This window comes from Emys orbicularis, chromosome 4, assembly GCF_028017835.1.
Source record: "Emys orbicularis isolate rEmyOrb1 chromosome 4, rEmyOrb1.hap1, whole genome shotgun sequence".
NCBI lineage: Eukaryota > Metazoa > Chordata > Testudines > Emydidae > Emys > Emys orbicularis.
The window spans coordinates 37,308,980-37,334,903 of record NC_088686.1 but is presented as its reverse complement, the minus strand read 5'-3'; positions in this window follow the sequence as shown (position 1 = coordinate 37,334,903).

Genomic DNA, 25,924 nt, shown 5'->3' with positions numbered 1-25,924 from the left:
TATCAGAATGAAACCAGGACATGATCAGAAACCATCTATTTGTGACTATTATATATTGTATGTCAGTTTTCAGCCCAGTTAGAAAACGTGTCTATGCCTCCTGAATTTCTCTGGCAGCTATCTTTGTGTTTGCTGCTCTCCAATCAGCATCAGCAAATGTAACCACTTAAACTTGATCCTACTGTCTGGATCAGTTATACAGATAAAAGGCAGCAGAGATCTTAGTCTTAATCCATGTGGGACCCACTTAATACTTCCCCCCAGAGTGGACGTGGTTTCTCTTACTAGAAGTATCTGTTTTCTGTTTCTTACACTAGCTCTTTATCTGTTTCCATGTCTTATTAAGGATCCTTGCAAGCTTCTATGTTAAGCAGGAACCAATTTATACAGAATTTAACCAAAGGCTTTTGAAAATTCAAACAGTCATAACATATGTACTGTCATTTTCAACACTGCTGGTACCACCACAAATTGGAAAGGATGTAAAGTAGGCAGGAGTTTTCCTTTAGACATGCAGCACTGCTTATTTCTTATTGCCTTGGAAAAACACAGGGACCCAGATTTTCCTCAGTGTGCCCAAACAATGCATCAGTGATTAGAGGTGTATGGAAAAACAAAAATCAGTGACTGCATACCACTGTGATTCTGACATCCTTCCTATCAAGAGGTATCAAAAATCTTCAGATTACCCACACACACCCCGTAGACACACCCTTACCCCATGAGTAATCCCATTGAACAAAATGGGACAGCTCACAGAGTGAGATACCGGCAATGAGAGTTAGGGTGGTCTTTTGAAGGTACTCAGGAAGCTAGGGCAGAGAACAGCACATGAATGCCAAATATGGCAGATGGGAGGGTGTCCAGAGGGTTAGAAATTCAGCCTAAAATGGGGTGTTGAAGGGAGTATCATTATTACTCAATCAGAGGCCACAATGGGCTTTTTATATCCCTAGTAAACATCCAGAAATCTGGCTGCTCATGTCCAAATTTCTTGGAAGATCTTTGGAAAGTAAGTCAGGATGGATATATCATGAGAATGAACTTTGCCACAAGGTTTCCAGTTCTTGCTGGCTTGTCTAGCCAGTAGTATCCTGGTGGGAAAGCCCAATGTATAAAAAAACCCATGAAAAATAACTAGTTCTTATATAGTGTTTTTTTCATCTGTAGATCTCAAAGCACTTTACAAAGGCTATCAGTATCATTATCCATATTTTACAGATAGAGGAAACTGAGGCACAGGGAGGTGACATCACCCAGAAGGCCAGTAGCAATGCTGGCAATAGAAATCAGATCTGCTGAGTTGCTCTCCAATGCTCTATCCACTAGGCAATGTTGACTCCCCAAATACAACTTAACTTTTGAACCTCAGAAATGGATAAAGTTCACTTCAAGTTTCTGCCAAAAGTTCTTTTTTTCCCCATTTTATCCAAGCTGATAGGCCCACCCGCCTGCTCAATAGTACTGACTGTGGGTAGCTACATGAATATAGAGTGCAGCGTACTCATCGGCAAACAAAGTTATTTATATCAAAATACTCATCTAGCACCATGTTTCAGGAATCCAATTCTTATAAAACCAAAATCATTATAGAGACACAAGTGCTCTAAGGATAGAACAGGTAGCACATAGGGGTTGTTTTCAATGGAAGCATAAAGGGTTTTAAATCAATTTCAAAGTTCAATACCCTCCAAAGGAGGGAAATATAGACAGTGATTCTGCTTTGTCTGAGAATATTTTGTTGGTTCTTTACCCTTGTTCCTATAAAGGTAAGTAACCAAGAGTACATTATGCATGTGTTGTGATAAGCATGGGGGGACGGGGGAACACAACCGGTGAAGCTGTGATCTGAGAACTCTTGTGCTACAATTTCTCCATCTCTGCCTTCCTAGTTTGCACCAAATAAACTTTTCCCATATGGCCACTGAAAATTACTTCTTAAAATAAGCTAATTACCCAATTAGATATTGAGTCAAAATGGTTGAGGGAAATACAGCACCATTGCTATTTTGCTGATTTAACTTTAACCAGATACTCTCTGCTGTTTTGGATTAGAACCAATCTGAACCTTTGCTCAAAATTTTCATCAAACCTGAAACAAACTTACTGAGCTTCAGTAATATGTGAAAAAGAAATCAGCTTGAGTTTGAGATAAATGAAGTCATTTTTGTCCACGAAAAAATAATTTCCCAACCAGCTCTATTGAATATGCTCTGATCTTTGGACTGTTAGAAAAAATCCCATTGAAGACAGACTATTGAGCAGATTGAAGATCAGGTGGTTTAGAGAGCATGACAACTGCAAAGTATCACGGCTGTACCATTTATCACATGGCTATCACCATTGCATATAAGACAAGCAGACTGACAGAGAAATGTTTTATAAATCAGTATTCACTGTACTTCAGTGTTTTCACATTACTGTGGAATTCCCTTTATCTAAGACGTATGCCTCAGTGAGAGACAATAAATATGTTACTAGGAGTTATGGCAATCAATTGGTTTGCATTTATGATACCTATCTTAATAAACGTAAAGAATTAGGTTGCTTCAGATATTTATTAAGTGGTGATGCAATACCAACTGTCTAATAAAAATATACTTAATGAGGTTTCCCTCTGTGGGAGATCTATTAGCTAGCTTGTGCATAACTGTTATTCCTGTTGTTTTTTAATAATCTGTTGGTATTTATTTAACATGCAATTACTGTCTTCTTATACAGAAATTAAATGCCTATCAAAGACACTTAATTTGAACTGTTACTGCTTTAGCTAGCTTGTATCAAAATCTTTCACAGTTTGCAATGGCTGCATAAGAAATCTAATTACTGTATATTAAAAATATTCTGGGTAGTTTAATTGTATAGTACTATTGAATCTGCTTATGTTTTAATCTCTTCGTTTTCCACACTGGCCTCACAGCTTTCTGGTCCACATCTGGCTGTTAAGGTAACACAATGGCTTCAGTGTATGCTATGAACATTCAGCTCAGATTCTTCATGGAAAGTTCTGATCTCTACTTTACATTAAGATATACTGCCAGGGATTCCCTTAGGGCATAAGAATGTCATCTTGTGAGAGGTACCATAGAGAGAATGTGAAACTGAGCTGTTCTGGCAACCGTCGCACAAAAGACAGGTCATTCATAGACATGCTGTGTCTTCAAGGCAGGCATCCGTCCTTACATTATGAATCTGATATTGAAAATATCGTTTGTTATAACAAGTCCTTTTCCTGTCTGTTGCATTGTTTTGTTCCTATTAGAGATGAGTCAAAACTGCAATATTTTGATCTGGATTCATATCATGATTTCAGATCCTCCACCATCAACCTCCAAGCATGTTCAGACTCCAAGTTCTGGATTAAACCATTATAGAAATAGGTTCTGACTTCAATATGTGTACTGAAGTGTGGATCCAGAGTTTGAATCCACATCTTTCCACAACGTTCAGAGGCATTTGGATGCAATGTTCCATTTTGGACCTCTCTCTCATTTCTATTTATCTTTTTTAAAGGAGAGAACACTTCTGAATAAGGGCTGATCCAGGTTCCATTGAAGTCTCTTCAAGGTCCTGAGAGCTAGTGTAATTATTTAGTGAACAATTTACTTATCAAGGTTAATGCTGTTTTATTTCATGAAACTATCCACAAACTAGTCATGATTTTTACAAATTTGTTAATGATTTGAAATTGTCTGGGAAATATTTCATACAGACAATCTTTCAGGACTGCCAAGGATTTGGTTCTCTATTATTATTGGGCCAAAACCTGATGACAATGTCCCAGATGCCTGAGTGAGGAAGAAGGAAAAACAGAGTAGCCCCATCGGAGATTTGCTGAAGGAGTAACTCAGAACTTAGTAAGGCACTCAGGATTTGGCCCAATATGACTAAACACGTTCCCATTTTAGCTAGTCATCAGTCTTGGTGTCTTTAGGCTGAAATGCCATGGTACCCATGACTGAATTTCAATGTGGATTATAATCTGTGAATAGGAAAAAAACAAAACATGTAGCATGAGGCTGTAGTAGAAAAAGGGAGGATTTTTCTAGAAAGAATTAACCCACTGACCTTCAGCAGCACGAGAGTATTAGTTACTCTTATATCCTGAATGAGTCAGTGGACTAGTCTTCCTGTTAAGAGCCAAACCAGAGGGATGGATGTGCACATGTGTCAGTCACGTCCTTAAAACCCATGGTCAAGAAGCTTAATTTTGGAGCTGGTGCTGTTTTGTTGTTGTTGTTGTTGTTGTTTTTTAAGTCTGAAGACCAAAGGGATACAAAAGATCCACTTCTCACTTTTTCTGTCTCTCTCTCTCTCACACACACACGGTTGTTCATCATGGATCAAAATAAAAATATGTGATCATGAGAACTATATCCAGAGCTCCCTTCAAAATGAAACATTTACCAAAGGTTGACATTGTCTGGGGGGATTGAGCAAACAGTATCAAGGGAAAAGTGTTTGCTGACAGGTTGACAAAAGTACATGTAGCCTTTCCTTTAACAGAGGAGAGGTTAGGCACTATACCACCAGAGCAGACAAGACCTTGCGGTATTACACAGCTATCCATTCACAGCTTTCATGGTGATGAATGAGGTCTCAGCAGATGACTTGCAGAGAAAGAGAAAGAGAGAGAGAGAGAGAGATTTTTCATATGAATTCATTTTCCCGCCTCCCCTTAGATTGGATGAGTACGGTGATTAAAAGAGAAAGGGCTGGGCCAATTTAATGAAACCCATCTGCTCTAATTCTCCACTGTTAACTGAGAAGCTTTCAGAAGCTCAGCAAACAAATACAGTTGTTCTAATCAGCAGGGCCGGCTCCAGGCACCAGCTTGTCAAGCAGGTGCTTGGGGCGGCCACTCTGGAGAGGGGCGGCATGTCCAGCTATTCGGCGGCAATTCGGTGGATGGTCCCTCACTCCGGCTCGGAGCGAAGGACCTTCCACCGAATTGCCGCCGCAGATCGTGATTGCAATCGCGGCTTTTTTTTTTTTTTTTTTGGCTGCTTGGGGTGGCCAAAACCCTGGAGCCAGCCCTGCTAATCAGAAATAAAACCCAAATAGTAATATTCTGATAAAGACACTGTATTTCACATAGGATGCACCTCATGTGCATTTCACATTTCTCATTCAAGAGTTCCAGATTTACAGATATAACTTCTTTGTCACCTGCTACAGAGTTGATACTATCCACAGTTACATTAGACAAGCATAAATATGCTATAAACCCTCAGACTATAAGACAAACTCAAATAACTTTGGAGGTCAGAAGATACCTTACAAGCATGTTACGTAATAATTCCCCATTATGGGGTTTCTTACACATTCCATTGTAGCATCTGGTACTGGCCATAGCAAGGAACAGGATAGAAAGTTCTTACGTTCCTGTACAGCAGCGATGGCAAACCTCAATACATTTAGAGAACTGTTTGAGGTCCAAAATGCATCCTCAATTCCAGAAACTTTGCCAGATCTTTGATTTTCTCATGATACTTCCAATATTAACTGTGAAAATGGTCTCACAGGATCACCATCTTTGGGCACTAGTCATTTCAAAGGTATCCTGGAATTAAAGAGGAATGGAACAAATTAAATCAATATTTTTTGAAAAAGTGTTATCTGCAATTTTTTGAATTTCAGAAGCTCAGTTGGAATTGAGATTTGAGCCAAGGGTTTCTTAATGTAGCTGAACCTGAATCCAAAATTAAATGCTTTATCCATCAGCAAAGTGGCCCAAGTTCATTAATGTGATCAAAAATCTAAGGTTTAAAACATGAATGGCACTCAAGCAAGAATTGGTCATTTTGCACGACACTGACAGGAAGTTGCATTGCATTGTGGTGGTGGCTTGGGTTACTTGTTACCTCTCATTTTATTATTATTTTTTAAGCCATTTTGTATGTCAGCCACAGTCAGTCAATGAAACAGAACAGCATTTTGAGCTACACAAAGTTTTCCTCACTGAATCTATTTATGGAGGGACCATATATCATTCTCTCCATATCTCCTACTGATTTTCAATGCAAATACTGCCAGGCGCTCTCATGGCCACAGGATTTAGTTACTCATATGACTGAGAAGCATGGCAATGCAAATTCAGGCAGCTAAACCAGCATGCAAAACTCCAGGGCTTCAGCAAGTTATAATTCAGCCACAGTGTTAACAAAACAAGATAGCAATTATGCAAGGAATCAGCTGCAAGGTTATTTTTAATTTTAAACTTCTGCATCTGTACAGCTGGGTGTTGGATGTAAAATGAAACACAGGGCACCCTTTCCCATTAACCAGGCCTTAAGGAGCTAGGAAACATACTGTACTGTGCATTACTATGTGTATGTTTCACAATAAATTTATCAGAATTAGCCCTAAAAGCTAATTTCTGGTGTGTTGGAATGTTCATTTTAATATTAGTATGTGAAGTAATTTGGGCTCAGGAATGTGACAGATGAATTAACACTGACTATAGCTGGGCAATTAGTAAAGGCAGAGTCTGGAAAGCTGGGGAATATCACACAGCTCTATTGATGTGCATCAGTCCTTACCTGAAATATTCTCTGTTGTTCCAATCCAAGACCACTGCCACTGATAGGTCAATGCACCTAAGTTCTGAACTACATCACACCCATCTGTTCCAATACTACTCACCCATACACAAACACCAAGTGAATCTGAAAATACACTGGGGTCTTTACCTACTACACTCCTTTTTGTGCCAGGCTGAGACCTCTTTCATTTCCATGCTAATCCTGATTTGCAACTACCCCAGTAATTCCATAATAATACAGGCTAACCCTGCTCCCACTGAATCAGTGGCAAAACTTAATTGTGATCTGACCTTTAAAATCTGTGGCCCAGCCCATGCCAATAGATATTTGTACCTGTCAGGGCCCTTTTAACCCCCTCAACCCAGACATATATATACATTGGACCACCAAAGAGCCTTGAACTGGTGTTTTGAGCTCCCTAAACAAGTGCAATCTGTCCAGACCATACCACCAAGTACCAGCATTCAGCAAGGCAAAGAGATGCTTTTTTCCACTGTGTGTGTAATTTTGGTTTTTTAGGCTGAAGGGAATTAGTTTTTAACATTTTACTCAGTGACCTTTGACAGGGGCTGAGAATAATAGCAGTGAGGAGGAGGGAGAGGAAAGCAGGCTAGGAGGTTGGTGGTAAGCATCTGGAGTTGGAGGAAAGTATTGGGGTGGAAGGACTGAGATGGGGTTGAACAAGTTCTGATGATTTTGAGGACTGGTTCTGTGGGGTTTTATGTGCTGCAGAATCAGAGGTGGGGTTCAGAGGATGATAATTATCATCCTCCAAATGTGAGACTGTTGCAGAAGCAAATAATGTGTTAATTAGCTGAATAAAATTGTAGGACTGACTGGATCTTTCTGTGTGGAGGTGCAGCTATGTCAAGGTCATTGAGTTTAGAGATCCACTGATCTTGATTATGAAACTAGATCTGACCACATATGTGGGTCCCAGAAAGGAATAAGATTATGTATTGTGCTACAGTCTTTCTGCTCTACAGATGCACTAACTGTGTTGACCAGATTCATCTCTGGGGCAGAAGAGTAATCCCCAGGGTTGATGTCTACAAAGCTGTTGATGCTCCTGTGTTGACTTAAAATTGTATAGCTGCCAGGACAAACATTGGCCTGTCCCAGGCATATTTTGATTTAATTTACATGGCTAACCACACTCTGCACCTCATCTTTGAGTGGGATTGAGTTCATTGAAGGAGCGATTAGTAGAGATGGTCAACAATTTTTGAATTTTGATTTTTTTAATGAAAAAGGGACTTTTTAAAAAAAAGTATCAAAAAAAATCTTGTGATTACTCCTTTGTCATGAGCTGATCTTTGTCTCCTTCATTTTGTGAGTGGAGGCAAGTTGAATAATCTGCTCTGATTTGTTCTGGGAAGTTAATGGACCCTGTTAGTTTTCAGAAAGCTCTGAAGGAGAAAAACTGTTCTATCAACAGAAAACTGTTCTATCAACTAGGACATCTAGTTGGTCTTTGTAACTATTTTTTTCTTGCTGTGAGAAAAAATCTTGTTATTTTGTGAATAATATCTGTGCTTTCTACTACCATGGAAACAATGTCCTGTTTCCATGGTAGTATGGGAAGTGGGACAAATGCTGAGTCTTTTCTTTCTGTGTCATTCACTGTGGATAAATCAGAAATTGTGATGGTGGTGTTGATAAGTGATGTCCTAATTACTGATGGAGATAAAAGTCCACATTGATTTGTTTAGATCTCTGTCATGTTAGAGGATTGGGCCAAAAGAAACCTGATGAGGTTCAACAAGGACAAGTGCAGAGTCCTGCACTTAGGACGGAAGAATCCCATTCACTGTAACAGACTAGGGACTGAATGGCTAGGAAGCAGTTCTGCAGAAAAAGACCTAGGGGTTACAGTGGATGAGAAGCTGGATCTGAGTCGACAGTGTGCCCTTGTTGCCAAGAAGGCTAACGGAATTTTGGGCTGTATAAGTAGGGGCATTGCCAGCAGATCGAGGAACGTGATCATTCCCCTCTATTCGACATTGGTGAGGCCTCATCTGGAGTACTGTGTCCAGTTTTGGGCTCCACACTACAAGAAGGATGTGGAAAAATTGGAAAGAGTCCAGCGGAGGGCAACAAAAATGATTAGGGGGCTGGAGCACATGACTTATGAGGAGAGGCTGAGGGAACTGGGATTGTTTAGTCTGCAGAAGAGAAGAATGAGGGGGGATTTGATAGCTGTTTTCAACTACCTGAAAGGGGGTTCCAAAGAGGATGGATCTAGACTATTCTCAGTGGTACCAGATGACAGAACAAGAAGCAATGTTCTCAAGTTGCAGTGGGGGAGGTTTAGGTTGGATATTAGGAAAAAACTTTTTCACTAGGAGGGTGGTGAAGCACTGGAATGGGTTACCTAGGGAGGTGGTGGAATCTCCTTCCTTAGAGATTTTTAAGGTCAGGCTTGACAAAGCCCTGGCTGGGATGATTTAGTTGGGAATTGGTCCTGCTTTGAGCAGGGGGTTGGACTAGATGACCTCCTGAGGTCCCTTCCAACCCTGATATTCTATGATTCTATGATACTATTGAACTATAAGTTATTGTTGACTCATTGGTAGATGGATGGATCCTACAAGAACAAAGGCACTAGTAAATAACTAGTATTCATATTCATAATTATTCATATTAATAAATAATAAGACCTCATCTGAAGTACTAAGATGTGCATATGGCTGCCAGATAACCACATAATAGTATTATTGTAAAACTTGTTCCTCTATCTTCGCTACTGTGTTTCCTCTGCATATTACACTAGCTCATAAACCCCTTAGAGCGCAAGGACCACACCTTTCTGTTTGTTCTGTTAAGTGCCAACCACATTCTTTAGCATTATAAAATAAAAAGGGTCTAAAGTTAGCTAAACCCCATATTTAGTTACATAAGGATGGGATTTTCAAAAGCATCTATCCCATTGATTTGCAATGAGACTTATGCTCCTAAGTCACTTAGGCACCTACATTCCTCTGAGGATTCAGCCTGATTCCCATTGATTTAAATGGGAGCTAGGTGCCTAAATACCTTTGAAGAACTGGGCTTTAGACACTTTTGAAAATCCTGTTTCTGAATTGTAACTGTAGGCTCCTATTTTTGAAAATTTTAGCCAGTATGTCTCCATCCCATCTGACCCATCTTGCACATTGATATGTATGACCCACTGTATGAATGAGATTGACATGAATGGAGGAGGACTAACTGGTTGAGGTGCATTCTAATCAAGACAGAGCTACTGTTGGCAGGCTGGGAGAAGCGTCCAGAAGAGTTGCAGAAAATTACAGCTAATTCTTTCAGGAGTGACTATTTATTATAAAGGCCCAATTTGAAATACTTTAAAGTGGTATAATTTTCAGAGCAGAGGCTCAGCACTTTCTGAAAATCAGGCGATCCATGGGCTATGCTGTTAGTGAGCTGAAGCTAGAGCAGGATGCAATTATCTTCTTATTAAATGACACTTCCCACTGAGAGCACAGCACATTAGTGCTCCATGATTTTCATTGGCTGCTTTTGAGCTTCCAGATGGAGTTTAAGGTGTTGGTTTTAAACTATAAAGTCCTAAATGTTGGGACCCAGTTACCTAAACCACCACCCTTATCATCATTTAATAACTCACTATTGTTGCCATTAATAGATGTATTTAAGATAACATGCCCTTGGTTTACAATATAGCAGCTAGTGTTTGGGTACATTTTTTAATGTCCCCAACTCTATGAATATTTTCATCTGGACTTGTCTGGCACAGCCTGTGTTTGTTAACCTTCAGAGAACATGACATTTGGGGTCTGCTTCAATGCCCGCTGACATCAATAGGAGTCTTTCTGTTAACTCCAATGGACTTTGGATTGGGGCCTTGTGAAGATGGCAGGGATGGGTGAGTGGTCAGATGTGGGAATGTCACTGTGGCTAGCTGTTAGTTTGGTTTTCCCTGGGCAGCTGAAGATGCCCCTGTATTTTCTGTGAAATTCCTTTCTCATATTTGCAGATTTTTATTATTCTGAAACATCTATAGCCAGGGACAGGCACTTCAAATGAAATCAAAATAAATGCATAAATATCAATGGTAACGTTGATTGCTTTTGATGGATACACAGGCTTGTGAAACACACTCATTACTATAAATTGCATGTTTGAATGCCATACCTTTAAACCCTTAAATAGGATGAAAATGAGCTTTAAAGTGACTAAGCCCTAACTCAAAGAGACTTTATTAATGCTTCGGCAAAGATCATGAGGGGGAGGAAAGAAGTAAGAAGTGAGGTAAAAAGGGCAATTAACAGCACCACTGAATCCAGATTGTTTATCAAAGTTTTGCTTGTGTCTGACTGGACACTGATACACTCCTTGCAAATGCTTTTATACTAGCATTTGGGTTGCTTTTTGAACAGTTATTTATTTACTTGCTTCAGCTTCTCACAGAAAGGCTGGTTGAGCCAATTTAAATAGGCCTAAATCTGTGCCCCTCCTGAAATCATATCAACACAGACCTTTTCTAGGGCAATCTTGGCTCTTTGTACTTGCCAGATGGGTCCCATGCAAGTTTTTGAGCACTCAGAGGCAGCAGGAGTGTGTGTGTGTGTTGGGGGGAAATCCTTTGAGGACATAATGCTGCTGATCACACATCAAAATATTTTGTAGCAAAGACATTGTTTATTTCCCCTAGTCCCTTTCCCCTCCCCCTCCAGTATTTTCCATAATCCTGTTTACTGAAGGGATTGATGATATTTCATTTGTGACAGCCATATCATTTTATTATAACAGTCACATTTTCATTTTCATTTCCACTTTGAAGGACAAGGGACTGAAGCAGTTCACTTTTGTTTCCGAAGGCAAACCAACAAGTCTATCTTTCTAGCCAGCTGGCTAGCCCGCTCCAGAGTGTTCATTTTGAATTTGCATCAAGACAGACTAAAAACTTCCCATTGGCAACCCCAAAGATCCTACAAGTCATGCAACCTAAAGATATCCATCATTAGCCAAACAACAGCAAAAAATGGTTACTGCCATTTCATTTGAGGTGCCAAGTTGTTTCTTTTTACTTTTACTTTTTGAGCAATGATAAAGTATTGTGCCAATCTGGCTCCCCAAAGCATTTTTTTTTAAAGTGCATTAGCGGGAGACCTGAAAGTCATTGCGTTTAACTTAGTCCACACACCAAAGAGGTCGTCACACCTATCAATTACCAACTGACATATAATATAACAGAAAGGTTGTTTGCATTCCTGCAGTGTCAGATGTTGGCAGGGCTAAAAGGGAATGGTATAATCTTATTTTCCATTTGTGCTGGCTTGCTGATATTACTGTCTCAGTTCTGGCATGCAATAATCATTAAGAGCAACTGGCATTTCACAAAATTTGGTAAACTAATGAGGGCTATTTTGGGATGGTTTTTGTTTGTTTGTGTTGGTTAACATTTTCTTTTGGGGATATGATTCTGCCATCAAATATGCCTGGGAAATTACATATATATACACCCACATATCAAGGCAGGTTTTGTGCTGTAATGGCTAAAGCTGCCTCACACACGTACACATGTATGGGCCAAATGCTGCAGTACTTTCTTTCTCAGTTATGGACTGTATTACCCCCTTACTCCTCTGTGGGGACTATACATATTGTGGGTCACAGAGCAAAAGAGAAAGCACCTTCCTTCACTATGCAGAGCAAGGATGCCCAGTGGTTAGAGAACTTTCCTGAGTGTCCCTGTGACTCTCTGGTCCCTAGTCTGCACCTGGGGCAATGCAGCTACATGTTTCCCTTGATTGGGGCTTGTAGTAAAATCACAGTCTAGCCCTCTGTTTTTACTCAGAGGCTAGGGATCTGCGAATAATGTCAGAGCAAGCCAATGGTGGGACACCTGTTTGCCCCTACCAACCCCTCTGGAGAATACTTGGAAAAGTTTATACACCCTAAACATATTTTCTGTCACTCTATACTCTGTGCCTTGCAATCCTGCTTTGAGGGGGTGATCCAGCAGGAGTCCCTAGCACTGCAGCGAGGAAGAGAATCCCAGAGTCAGTATGGAAGCAGCTGTATCACACAAGATCTGTGTGGATCTTAGTGACTCTCTATGGGGTTTAAGGGCTGGACGCCCAGCTTCTACCAGGAGGAAACTGTGTAAGGTGTGATGCCCTCCTGTGCTTTTCCTGTGGGAGGATCCTGTTATTATATCTGTAGTCATTAATTCATCTTCAGCATGGCACTCAGAGTACTGATCAGACACTCAAAGCACTTAAAACCATCATCAAGCAAACAATATACAACCTGGGTAAAATATTTAAAAAGTCACTTGTTGCAGCACCATTTCCTTCTTTAAAGGGGGTAGAGGTGGAGTCCTACATAGAAACCAGCAGTGACTAAGACTGAAAATACCCCTGAAAAAGCACTGTTTCCAGTTGTTTGTTTAAAATGAACTGCAGCCGCGGAGCATGATCTGTGCCCAAGGGGCTGCCACAGAAAAAAAACTTGAGATGAAAGAGCAGAGAGATTATAGATGGGGATACTTTAGTCTTTCATGTGGAGAAATCAAAGGGCTTAGCAAACATTCATTGAGCAACTCTGAACTAACAAACCTATTTAAAAGAGAGATGAGCCCAAGCTGCCACATTTGGGTCCAGGTCCAAGCTTCACCAAAGTTCAGGGGTTCAAATTTGGCATTCTGGTTCATCCCAATCTCTAATGTAAGATGGTTTATGGTCTACACATCTCCAGCTATGGAGGGTCTCCTTGGCAGAGGAACCACTTTGGTTCCACTCTGTAAGAAGGTGTTGGAGGTGGGGGTGGAGGAGGAACCATCCTTAGGGGTGTGAACTCACTGTGACTTCAATAACAGTTTTGCTGAGTAAGGACTCTAAGATGTATCCCGTTAATAATACCTTAAATCTATAACACCTTTCATCCCTGAGTGATTTGATAATATAGAGAAATATTAGGCAAAATCCTGAGGGCCTTCCTCTTTTCTTCACTCAATCCTTACTCAGTAAACTGCTGTTTAATTTTGTGGGAATTCCAGCTACTCAGAATATCTCAGGATATGGACCATATGAAATTAAGTCACCCTCTACTGAAATAAACCCATTTTGTGTGGTAGAATTTTCTCTATTTTCTGGCGTGGAACACTGTAGCAGCTCAACAATTCAGAGCCACTCTACAGAACAGTTCAGTCCAAAGAAGAATATAATATCCAGATGGAACTTGAGGCAGACTTTGTGGTCGGCAGAATGCACTGTACCACAGTTACAGTAACTGGAATTTGTCCAGAACACCAGGGAAAATACATCTACACTTGCAAAAAACAGTGCCATAGGATGCTGGCTGACTAAAAAGGGGCAGGATTTCATCTGCTTTATGTCACATCGCAAAAACAGTGCCTCCAACAGCTCAGTGTCATTAAAGCCATGCCGAGACATTTAAACAGAAGTTAAACTGTGTTTATACTGTAAAGGCAAGAGCTTTGCTGCGTCCTGAATCTATTGTGTGTTGGCACTATTAACACACACAATTATAGAATTAAGGGCCCAATTGATTAATGAGAAAATCTGCATTGTATGCAGGAATGGGGAATGGATTTTCACCAGTGGGTGTTGGAAGCTGAAAATCAATTCAGCTCATTGCTCCTGGCTACTAATTAATGTTGCTTCCACTCTGGCAAAATGGGAATTATTTGAGTGTATGGATGCCTCATTTGGGCAAAATTCTGTAAAACCAATATGAAATCATTTGTCCAAGGAAAGATCAATTTTGCAAATTATTTTGCCAATTGAAATTAATGTTGATAAAAGGTCTGAGAGCAGCAGCCTTGGAGAACGAAGTTCTTTGCTTATCCACAGAACAGGTACAGTACAAACTGCCACAGTGCATGCTTGTGTGTCTCCCCTCTAAACTGGAAGAGTCGCTACAAGAGTCAGAGATTCTCCATTCTTTGTAACCCATTCTCTCCTTGGCCATTCTGGTAAGATTTGCCCCAAATGGTGCCAGATATCATGTGCACACCTGGGCACTTGGGAAGGAACTGAGACCAGCACATTCATTTTACATAGATCATTAAACAGCATTCAGATGGTAACAGTTTGGGGTCACTATCATCCTTGACTGGCTATGAACCAACCACCTATGATAGATAATAAAAGGCTTCTATTCCATTACTAATTGCTTGAACCCTTTTAATTCCATTCCATTCCTCCTTTCTCAGACCCACCCACATTTCTAAAGCTAACTCTACAGATTCTGGGTGTCTGTTGTTTTGGGATTAACCTTCTGATAGTCTGTAGGGGGAATGGGAAGGAGCAAGGAAAAGAAACAGAGTTTATATAAAATACCCTGAATGGACCAGTGCTGTCTTTCCATCTGAAGCTTTGGGATCAGTCAGAAGATGTTTTGATTGACAGCTGAATCCTTCCATAGAAACAAATCCAATTGTTTTTGGAGTGGGACTATGTGGGAACCATCTTCTATGGGCAGAATGAGGAACGTGAGAGAGGAGGGCAGCTCTGTGAGCCTGAGGAAAGAGAGAAGGATCCAGGAAAATAGCCTATGGAAAGACACCCATTAGTCTGAGAGAGGCCACATCATTTCCCTTTGGCATCATAAAATAATAAGAAAGTACCTAAGAAAAGAAGCCAGAAAAGGGAGAGCTGCAAGAAATGCCTATGGCATCAGGAGAAGACCAGAGACCTCCAGGGTTATGCCTTATCAAAGCTTGATGGGATAATGGTCCTTAGAAGTGATACAGCTCCAGCCTGCAGTAAAAAGACCAAATTACTATGAGGATCAGCACAGAAAGTCAGATGTATGAGGGATGGATTGGAGAGACACCTGCCCAGTCCAGAGAAGCCCTAAAAACATTAGAACTCTAATGGGGGAAGGATACTTGTGATCAAATGCCGTATTCCCTCCAGTAGAGCAAACAAGTTCATGGAGAATTGGAGGTGGTCTAGTGCTAACTGTGATCAGTTAGAAGTTTAGATAATTCATTGTGCTAAGTCCAAATGTCATTTGCTGCTGTTTAGAGTGACTATTTTAATCAACGGCACTCTGTTATCACTAACGAGTGTCTTACACCTGCTCTGTGCAGATTGTGGTTGAAGATCCCTTTTATTTTATGATCCCTGTCTGAGTATCAATCTACCCATGTACTGAATGCCCATGAGATGCTTTTAATTGGAGCATCTAACGGTTAATTATCCTCACTATTATCAATGTATGCCTTATTTCCTGTCTGAATGTGTATAGCTTCAACTTCCAGCCTTTGGCTCATGTTACACCTTCCTCTGCTAGACTGAAGAGCCCATTAGTAAGTATTTGTTCCCCATGTAGTTATGTACAGACAGTAATCGAGTCACCCTTTAACCCTTTCTTTGTTAAGCTGAATAAACTGAGCTCCTTGAATCTATCAATATAAGACACATTTTCCAGTTCTTTAATCATTCTCATGGCTCTTCCCCGAACCCTCTCCAATTTATCAACATCCTCTTCAACTGTGAAAACCAGAACTGGTCACAGTATTCCAGCAGCAGTCGCACCAGTGCTAAACAGAGAGAGAAAATGACCTCTTTACTTTTAGTTCAGCTTCCCCTGTTTATGCATCCCAGGATCATGTTAGCCCTTTTGGCTTTTATATCACACTGAGAGCTCATCATAGAATCATTGAATCATAGAAGATTAGGGTTGGAAGAGACCTCAGGAGGTCATCTAGTCCAACCCCCTGCTCAAAGCAGGACGAACACCAACTAAAATCATCCCAGCCAGGGCTTTGTCAAGCTGGGCCTTAAAAATCTCTAAGGATGGAGCTTCCACCACCTCCCTAGGTAACCCATTCCAGTGCTTCACCACTCTCCTAGTGAAATAGTTTTTCCTAATATCCAACCTAGACCTCCCCCACTACAACTTGAGACCATTGCTTCTTGTTCTATCATCTGCCACCACTGAGAATAGCCTAACTCCATCCTCTTTGGAATTCCCCTTCAGGTAGTTGAAGTCTGCTATCAAATCCCCACTCACTCTTCTTTTCTGCAGACTAAATAAACCCAGTTCCCTCAGCCTCTCTTCATAAGCCATGTGCCCCAGCCCCCTAATCATTTTCGTTGCCCTCCGCTGGACTCTCTCCAATTTGTCCACAAGCTTTCTGTAGTTGGGGGCCCAAAACTGGATGCAATACTCCAGATGTGGCCTCACCAGTGCCAAATAGAGGGGAACAATCACTTCCCTCGATCTGCTGGCAATGGTCCTACTAATGCAGCCCAATATGCCATTAGGCTTCTTGGCAACAAGGGCACACTGTTGACTCAGATCCAACTTCTTGTCCACTGTAAACCATAGGTCCTTTTCTACAGAACTGCCAGTTAGCCAGTTGGTCCCCATCCTGTAGCAGTGCATGGGATTCTTGTCCTTGTTGAACCTCATCAGATTTATTTTGGCCCAATCCTATAATTTGTCTAAGTCACTCTGTACCCTGTTCCTACCCTCCAGCGTATCTACCTCTCTCCCCAGCTTAGTATCATCCAGAAACTTGCTGAGGGTGCAATCTATCCCATCATCCAGATCATTAATGAAGATGTTGAACAAAACTGGCCCCAGGACCGACCCCTGGGGCACTCCACTTGATACCCAGCTGCCAACTAGACATTGAGCTGTAGATCATGACCTGTTGAGCCTTATGATCTAGCCAACTTTCTATCCACCTTATAGTCTATTCATCGTATTCCGCTGATTAGCCACTCCACTCAATCTTTTTCAGAGACTTTTTTTTTCAGATATTTGTTCGAGAGAGATATGTGAGAAAATGTGAATGAGTGTTGGTTACAACCGTTATAGGTACTACTGTAGGTTGAATACATTAGACACACTAATTGCTCCTCCCCACAAGCTTCCTGTGTGCCTGTCTCCCATCCCTTTCTATTTCAGGGGCCCACTGCAACCTCTCACCCCCTCCCTCATGCCAGGGGATCTGTATCCCCACTATTCTCCCTATACCCATACCAGGTTTTCCCATTCTCCCCCCACCCCATGCCAGGGGCTTCTGCAGCCCCCTTTTTCTACCGTCTGTTTCATGCCAGGGACTCTGTTTGACCCCCATGTCTCCCACCCCCATACCATAGTCACCCATTCTCCCCCGCATGTCAGGAGCTGTATGTGCTTCCCCACACCCCATTTCTCCCCATACTCCCCATTCTCCTCTTCCCCACATAGAAGAGTTCACCTTCCTCCACCTCTACCAGGCAAACTGACAAATGCTATCATGTTGAGTGTAAGGACACACTTTGCTTGTCCAGTAAAAACAATATATAAATGGGTAGATTAGACAGAAGGGAAGGTCACTGAGAGAAAAATCATGCAGTTGTAGCAGTCCATGTAGGGGACAATAGGGTCTTTATTTTTTTAATTCTTGTGTCTTTTTTATTTAACTTCTGCTATTTCTTGAGCCATTGTGCAAAAGAAAAAGAAGCAATAAAATGTCAGGCTACTCAGTTCATGTTTGTGTGGAGCTAGTAAATTGAACATAATTACGGGGCAGTTTGATGTACCCTGCATTTGTATTTAATTTAATAGCGTAAAAGGCATTCTTGTATCTTCTCTGACTGCAACTAAAGACACACATTCATCATCCATGGCAAAAATTCTCCTCTAAGCTCCAAACAGTGGATCACATCTCTGATATCCAGCAGGCCCAGAACTCCCAGTGAGAGGACAGCCTATTCAGGCTAAATCCATTCTGGAGATCTGAGCAGTACATTTTGTTCCTGTGCTATCAATTTCATATTTGGGGTTGCTGCAAACAAAACTTCCTGGCCTCTCCCCTATTGTATTGCTTCTTCAGTTTTAACTTGGTTCCTCAATACTTAAAACATGAAAGAACATGGAGGAAAGCAACCTAAGAATTGTTAAAAAGTGAGATTTTAGGGAGCCATTAAATGATGCTCTTTTGCATGTTGCCTTCTGTCCCCCAGTTAGCAAAACAGCCTTTAAACTGTGTAAGGCATACAGCCTGCCATCCAAATAAACAAATCGAAGAATTTGGACACATCACCCTGAAAATAACCCCAAACACACCATGAAATCAAATCTTCTTTGCTGTTGTTAACTGAAGCAATACTCAACGGTGGGCACATCTGAGTCTCTGCAACAGCAGATGTTTTTGACTGAAATTAGGCATTAAAATATGTTTTTAAAATGTGACTGGCACTTTGATTTGTTGTCATTTTGCCTGGGTGACATTAAAACTCATCGGTATAAGTCTTCATGCAGCTCATCAGAAAAGGAGACTATATTAAGTAAAGGGATGAAGTGAATAATCACAGATACTGTATCTAAACTCCACCATATTTATTCACAATGAATTGTACCTCACTGTATTGATTTCAATGAGACTATTCACAGTAAACTGTGGCTCATAATGATAACAGTGACAGAATCTGGTGACACAATCAGGGAACACAATCTCCCTCTTCGAAGGGAGTCTGCTGCGACAGGTCTATACACTTCCAGACACACTGAAGGTGAAGTCAAGGCTACCTTCCCTCTCAATCCTTTCCCACTCACCTGTGTGAATGGGAGGACATAGCCATTTTGCAGACCTTGCCACCCTCCCCTGTACCTGAAGTGATGGTAACATGCACTGGCAGAAGGGAATGAGGGGACACCTTATACCCACTTCCTTGTTTGTGCTGGCACGCAAGACAGGCCATAATCTGGCCTTAAATAATGATGATAAAAAACAAACATCCATTCCTAACTCACTTCTTTGTTTTGATGTGTCCTGCATTTTTTCAAATAGGCAAACTCCATGAAATGGAGGCTCCAAAGCTCAGATATGAACTCCTCCTCATGCTCCTGAGACGTGGCCCACAGATTGCAGCACTGTGAGATCACATTTCATTCTTTCATTTGACCCCAGCAAGGGATGGGTAAACTGGTGGTGAAATAATAAGAACCAACCTAAATCTTTGCCCAAGACCCAAACACAAAATCTGAGCCAAATCATGCTTAAGGTTCTGACAATTTTAGTTTTTACGTGAATTATTTTTTTCTTTTCTGCACCTCTGGGTTACAGCAAGAAAGATCACAGGAAGTGCCAAAAACTGTGAGAGGGTCCATTTTTGCAATATTTCCAACCAGACTAAGAGGCAGGAATTTCTAGAAAACCCATGAGATTATACTGTAAACTCCTTGGGGAGCAGGGACCATATCTTTATATATTCATGCAGCTCAATGGAGCTCTGAACCCAATTGAGGCCTTGGGGTGCTACCACAGTAAAAAAGCCTATTCTTGATTGCAATGATCTTCATTCTAAATCTGCAGACTCAGGAGGTTTGGATGTGTTGGATGCTCATTCCTGGTCAAACACAGGGAAGTGCTTAGTACCTGCAGAACCCACTAGTGCAAGGTGGATTTGAAAGTGTTCTCTAACAGTTAGAATTTGGCTTGTGAGTTGTCAGACAGTTCCCTGAATGTAATCCTCCCTTGGAAACTTTTGAGACTACTCATGATGTACCAAAGGAGGTTGAAGTTCTATGGCCTATGTAATGCAGGACATCAGACTAGGTGATCCTGATGGTTTCTTCTGGCCTTAAACTGTATGAATCTCCATTCCCCTCTGAAGTAGCTCTGTGCAGGTATGAGTAACTTTCCTTGTAGTCAATGGGGAGAACAGGGCCACTACAGTGTTTCAGTTGGGATGATTCACATGCAATTGGACAGAGGTGTATTCCTACTCCATACTGGGTAAAGTGTATGTTCTTATGTAATATGTTTTTATGTAAGACACATCCTGCAGTACTTGGGCTAACCTGCCATTGCTCTTAGATTGGAGGAAATAATACTGAAATCAGTGGGAATCAAACCAGAATAATAACTGCAGGATTTGAAGGCCTGGGTCTGAGTCTGAAATAGGCTGGGCACCTGAAAAACTCCTAAAGAACCAGGACCCAAACCCATATCTTCTATGTATCGTGATATCTAGGCACAGCAAAGTGATGGATTTTCTTTCTTCTTACCATTATTATTATCATTATTATTAAAAATAATAATAATAAAACAGCTGGCATATTTTTTCCCAAGTTTGTTAAACAAGTGCTTCCTTGGGCTGCCAGCTTCTATCAATAGGAACATTCGAATTTTGCTGTAGATACGACAGAACACAGAACGTATTTTAATTCCTGCTCACAGCTTTAGCCTATGAAGTTCCTTAAAAGTTGGACTGTATTTTATGTGTCAATCAAGTGATTTCATTCCAAGTTTAAAAATAAATTCCTTCCTCCCTTCCCCACTCCCCCATAGGCAATATTAAGAAGCCTGCCGCCTTTTTATCTTTTCAGAGAACAAATGAGAACTCTTTATGGCTTCAGCTGTTGTTTTTAACCTGCTATTTAATATTACTTTTAAAAATGAGTTTTGAAACTGAATGGTTTGAGGTGAGCCCATTCCATAAAACTATATAGCTTAAGGGCAGGAACAACATTGCCATTGCCTATGAAATGCAGGAATTTGGAAAGGCCTGTTCTAGCCCTTTTCAGGGGAATATTTTCCATGTTGCATAGTTTGGGAATTTAGCACACTGCTAATCAAAGTCTATAAATATGGGCTTCAAAGCAAAGTTTTCTTTTTCTTTTTCTGTTCCCCTATTAAGAAAGAAAGAGAGAGCCATTGTTCTCATTCCTGGTGTTCTTAGGGCTTCTGTTTCTATTTAAAGCATTAGAATCCCCTAGTTGGTCCTGCAATCTTTTGTAGTAAATCAGTTTATCACAAATAAGTCTCTCATTTGTGTTTATTGAGTTGGGTGTCATTTACAACGACTCAGCAACACAAGTGTTCTCATTGGCTCATTGTGTTGCCCCCTCACTTCTACTTTTGCCAATGATGCAAGATTTTTCTCTTCCATTTCTCCACTTATCTCACAAGCACCTCATACTTTCTCCCAAGGTGATTGTTATGCATGCAACACTCTCTCCAAACTAATATGTAAAGACAACCTGTCCTCTTCCAAATCCTTCCTCCAGCCCCACTTTTGATATGAGGCCTATGATAAACTGCCAATTGATAACAGGTAGGCAGATGGACAGTCAGGACACTGATATCTATCGTTTTTACCTATAACTATTATTTATTTATTTATTTTATTTATTTTGATATATCAAGACTTTCTAGTGGTGTGCTTAGCTAGTCTAGGTAACCACATGTTCCTATCGCTGTTACACTCACTCCCCACCTGACCTATTCTCTTAATTTGTTTGGTTAAGGTTGCAACCTACCTGTTGCATCTTAATTTCAGCCCTGATTCTGAAATAAGATGCATGCAACGGGATCCCCACTCTCTTCCCCAGCCTGCAGAGATTCACTGACGTCAATAAAGTTCTGTGTGGGTGCAGGGGTGCATCTGCGTGCATCCCATTGCAGAACTGGGGTCTTAAATGGTAAGCTCTTCAGCGCACTGACAATCTCTTGTACAACACCCTCCATAACAGGACCCTGATGCTGACTTCAGCTTCTGGACATTTACTGTAATACAAATAATAAATATAATAATAACGCTGTCTCCTACTGGGTCAACTGAGACAAAGATAACTAAGAAGAACCAAACTCTGCTCTCAAATACAATATGGTCAGGGTTTGTGAACAATATCCCTTCAATAAAGGCTAAATTGCTACCCAGACCATCTTGTCTTGTAAAGATACAAATGTATGTAATCTACAGGGAGAATGGTCTGGATGAGTTCGAGCCTGTGCTAAAGTTACATTAAAATGTGTCAAACCCAGCCCCAATCCCAACCCTCTACATCTAGTTCACGAGGAACCTTCCAGACACATTCCTGACAAGTTGGTGGTTATGCATGATATATGATCATGGCCAGTGTGGACTGTGTAAAATAACAGCTGACATGCATCTTTAAAGAAAAACTCTATTTGATCTTTTTCTGGATTTCTATACATGATGGTTCACTTCTTTTTCACTTCCTGCTTCCACCCAGAAGTAAAAAAATTGAAATACTGTGAGGGAGACTGCATGCAGAGAGAAGTGAAAATGTCTTTAAACAGCCCATTCTAAGATTTCAAGTGCAATTTTTGCAGTCCCGAGAAACTGAAAATAGACTGGATGAAATCCTAAAAAAATTGCAGTAGGCAGCAATCCTGCATTGGCAGAGGGAAGAACCTAATATGTCTTTTCCATCAAACTGCCATACATTTTGAGGCTCATGCACCATTAATCATTCAGAGGTCTATCGTGGCTTTGCCGTGAACTTTATGTATGGGGCAGCACAGAGTTGCACTGCTCAGGAACAGAGTAGGAAACAGATTGTGATTCAGAAAGTCACAATCTGTCTCTTGATTTCCTTTTTTTCTCTCTGGGGTGTAGGAGGAGGAAGGACACCATGCACCAACTCAATATCTGGCACTGTGTGTGTTCCCTTACCGCCCCCCTTTTCCTCTTACTTCTCTGTATGGGTGAGCAGACTAGAGCCAAGTGATATTTTTTTGTTTGTGAATAGTAAATTCAGGGGAAAAAATACATTTTTGCAGTCACCAAAACTATTTTTGAATTTGGGTGGAATTCGGCAACTAGTTTCAGCTGGAAAAAAACAGATTTTTTTTTAAATGGTTCATTTTGGTGATTTGAAAATGAAACGTTTCAACTTTTTGTTTCAATCCTTTAAATTTTGACCATTTTGAAATGTTTTGTTTTGGCCATTTTATCTTTTTATTTTCATTAACCCCCCTCTCCAAATTACTTTAGGTTCAAATTCAGACAATTCCCCCCCCCTCCCCCTGGATTATTTGGTTCAGCCCTCAAACTGAAAAAATGAATTATTTGCTCAACTCTAGAGCAGAACCACCCACAAACTGGCACTATTTTGTTTAGAGTAGCATTACTCTTGGTACCAGGATACTAACATTGTTTCATGCTGAATGCTCTGTTTCTTCACTCTCAGAGACTGGTTACAGAAACTCAGATTCAACAGTCTTTGTGGTTAAAACCGCAAAACTCACACCAGAAACTTCTCTGACTTCATCTGCCCCTTAAAATATGTCATCCCAACCCCAACACCTATGACAGCAAAGGGAAATATGGCCTGCTCTTCATTTATTTTATCAGCTTACATTTTGAAAAGCAGAGGCTTCACGTACCCATAGAATCAGATAACATTATAGGGCATGTCAATAGATTACAAAAGCCCTGGCTTGTTATTGTAGTGTAATTATGATAAGATCACCTTCTGTTAAGCTCGCACCCAAGATACAGCTATAACTTACAGAAGCTGGAATGTCTCCTTATTTAATAATAAAGGCAGCTGTCAAATTTACGAAGATGTTAGAGCAGATAAAATCCCTGCAGCTATGCTTAGGTTTGACAAAGTGTTCTTTCACAGGAATGCCACTGCTGCTGCTATCACATTAGATAAGATTAGGTGGGAAAATTTCCATTTGAATGATGTGGTCTTTGCCAATTTCAGATGTATTTTTAATAAAGAAAAAGAAACCCTCCATCTTTTTGAGAACTTATTCGTTTAGTGAGATCCAAGGGATTCTTTACATTTTGTTCATTTAACGTAGCCTTTATTCTTTACAACTAAATGCTTTGAAATGTTCCTAGATCCAACACTGAAAATATTTGTCTGAATCATTCTAAACACTTAATCATTCTAAACACACTTGTTTGATTTTCTTTTATCCCATAGGGGATACATTTACTTTGTCCCTCTAGGGCAGGGTTTTCAACCTGCGTCCCATGGTCCACTTGCAGCCCAATCAGCACACAGCTGCAGCCCATGTGACATCCTCAGGGCCATACAGGCAGTATTGGATGCGGCCCACAATAGTAAATAGGATGAGAACCACTGGTTTAAGGAGACTGGCAATAGGCCCCCTGCCTTCAGTAGCATGGGCAACATTCCAGGAAGAAAACTGAACAGTGTAAACCACAAGGGACAGTCAATTTGTAAAATAGGACAACACAGATGGCCAGCAAAATGTGGCTGTGTGACACAGAGACCCATTGGTGGTTACCTACTCTGTCAGCGTTTTTTGTTAGTCCTGACAAACTCATTGTATTTATCGATAAAGAATGTTGTGCAAGGTGTTAAATGAAAGTTTACCTCATACTGATCATTATTAGCATTACGAGATATATGTATGGGTGCTATTAAAGAAGTTGTATCTACACCGCTACCTCGATATAACGCGACCCGATATAACATGAATTTTGGATATAACCCAGTAAAGCAATGCTCCGGGGTGGTGGTGCTGCACACTCCGGTGCATCAAAGCAAGTTCAATATAACATGATTTCACCTATAACGCGGTAAGATTTTTTGGCTCCCGAGGACAGCAGTATATCGAGGTAGAGGTGTATGTACTAAAAATATGTTTAAACTATGTAACCAGGCAGCGTTGATAAACAAGCTTCTCCCAGACAAAGGAACGTTGTCTTCCAGGTCTCTGATGTAAATCAAGCAGGGTAAGCCTAAAACAATGGGAATTACTTTTGCATCTGAGGAAAACAGGACAAACAAGTTAACGGGATGATAACAGCAGGTGTCAGTTCAAAAGAGAACAAGCAGCAGAAGAGAATAATTTTATCTGGGGTATACTTCAGAAGGATACATTTCAAAGGTTTACTGGACTACAAGTGAGGGTTATCCATCACTGAAATTGCAAACAGGACAGCCCTTTTTGCACCCATAGATGTTGGATCTTTGCCCTCAGATCTAGTGACATGGAGGGATTTCTTTAGGTGGGAAATTTATCTTAGACAAAGATTTTAGCCTGTCAAAAGTAATGATTAGTCTCTTAGAAGTGTTATACTTTTTCTTATTTGTAATCATCAATGTTTCCTTTGTTCTTACTCAGTACTCACTTAGATCTGTGAATCTCTGTTCTTTGTTCATAAACGTTTTTTCCTTTTACTATACAATCACCTCAGTGCTGTGACATTAAGTAGTGTGTGTGTCTTCTCAGTTGAATCAAGTAAGCTGGTGTATACAGTGTTTTTCTGGGGAGTGTGGACTTGGTATTACAGAAAGTGTCCAGTGACAAGGGCTGGACACTACAGGAGTATGCTTCTGGGAAATTTGAGAACTGGGAAATACCAAGTGTTAACCTGTAAGGCAAAGTAAGAGCTAGCAGAGTCCGAGTAGTTTGTTGCGTGTGGGATGGGGGCATAACAGACTGTGGAAACAGGAAGCTGTCACCCAGTTTAACACGAGTGAACCTCTCTCTCACTGAGTTGGGGGAATTACATGGTAACCTGCAGTTCTGAACGCCCCAAGAAAGTGCTCTTTCTCCTACTCTCATTGGGGAGTTTACCATAGATCGTAATGGAATGAGGAGAGGGCTCTTAGATAGGGAGGAGGTAGAAACAGAAGGATAGGCTAGATTT